Source organism: Asterias amurensis, chromosome 18 (assembly GCF_032118995.1).
Source record: "Asterias amurensis chromosome 18, ASM3211899v1".
Taxonomy (NCBI): domain Eukaryota; kingdom Metazoa; phylum Echinodermata; class Asteroidea; order Forcipulatida; family Asteriidae; genus Asterias; species Asterias amurensis.
This window is the reverse complement of record NC_092665.1, coordinates 12,670,553-12,671,964: the sequence shown is the minus strand read 5'-3', so window position 1 is coordinate 12,671,964 and position 1,412 is coordinate 12,670,553. Positions and strand designations below refer to the sequence as shown.

At 41.9% G+C, this 1,412-nt stretch overlaps 1 pseudogene; it reads right to left on the bottom strand.

Moving 5' to 3' along the window:
- Window positions 1-434: 434 nt before the first annotated feature.
- On the bottom strand, window positions 435-1,167 carry LOC139951133 (snaclec alboaggregin-B subunit beta-like; annotated as a pseudogene).
- Window positions 1,168-1,412: the final 245 nt, after the last annotated feature.

The following is a 1,412-nucleotide window of genomic DNA, read 5'->3' as shown; positions in this document are numbered from 1 at the left end:
AAACCGTTTCATTAACCCTTTTACGTTTCGTGAATTATTAAATTTCTCATCAAACCAGTCGCAAAAACTAGACCGCAATGTTGCCAATTGTGCACAAGTGAATAATTCAGATTTACGTTGAAAGCAAGCCTTAAAAAAGGTTTGTGCTTAGTGAAAACTTGATGATGGGAATGAATTCTCTCTTCTTAAAGATGACGATGTAAAATAGATGAAATAGTCACCGGTAAGGCACTATATATTTATTCCTACTATATTATTTACAAGCTTATTTAATATGGTTCTTCAGTTTTAAACTGACTAAACGCAAGAATAAAAGTTGCAGAAGCAGTTTAATTGACTTTTTATCCGATATCATTGACGAAAGCATCTCTAGACGCGTTTTGTTCATTAAGAGCGATTCTTATAAGTTTGAAACAGCAATAGGCTCTTTTTCTTTACAGATCAAAGAAGTAGCAGTTATCATTCTCGATCATATCCACACCAGTCGCTTCATAACGAGTCGCGTTGTTCAGCTGACAAACCATCTTCCCTGGGCCTTGCTTCATCAGCAGGTTGAAGGAGCGACATCGGGGCTCTGATCGGCACACCTTCCCGCACGACACCACACCATCAGCCCTATAGCTCCTTCATGACGTGACTGACCAGACACTGGGACTTGATGCGACCATCGGGACCGGTCTGAAGGCAGAATTGGTGAGAGGTGATGTCAACTTGGAGCTCACAGATTGCAAAATTGATGAAAATGCATTTTTCGTTATTCCATCGTCCATTGTCTCTATTATCCATAGTAACGCAATCCCTATTACTAATTGAATCTGGCTTATCTTTCCTCCAATGTTCATAGGTGTCAGGCACGTCCCTCAATGGACAGTGCTGCCATCCCCCAGCCGCCGGGTTGAAATAACAACCGATCCAGAGATGGTCGGTTGGCTCGCCATTGAAGATTTTCAGGAACGCCGACCAGATAAAAGTTTGTTCTGTCTTCGAGTTGGGCACAGCTAGAGCTGCATTTGAGTTGACGCAGGTTTCATTTGCTTCAGTCCAGTTCATGCGTTGTATCATCAGCAAGTAGCATGACTCGCCGTATCGCTGCCAGTCAGTAGGGCAGATAGCAGTCGTAGCTGTATAACACCCCAACAGAAGAAACAGAACACCAGTAACATCCATCACGAAAATGAACTTTAAGAGGAATATTACCCGTAGGAAATAGTGCGACAGCAATCTTTTTGAAATACATATTTGTGTAATAGTGCAGGTTTTGTTGCAGCCAGACTTGACGGTTATAGAGTCAGATTGCAAATGAAGGCAGCTCACGTTAGAAACAAGACGCTGTCGAATCAAAATCACGAGCACGCCACGTTTCTACTGACTTCCTTTTTATTGATTTCAGACTTGGTTTTTAATTACTACCG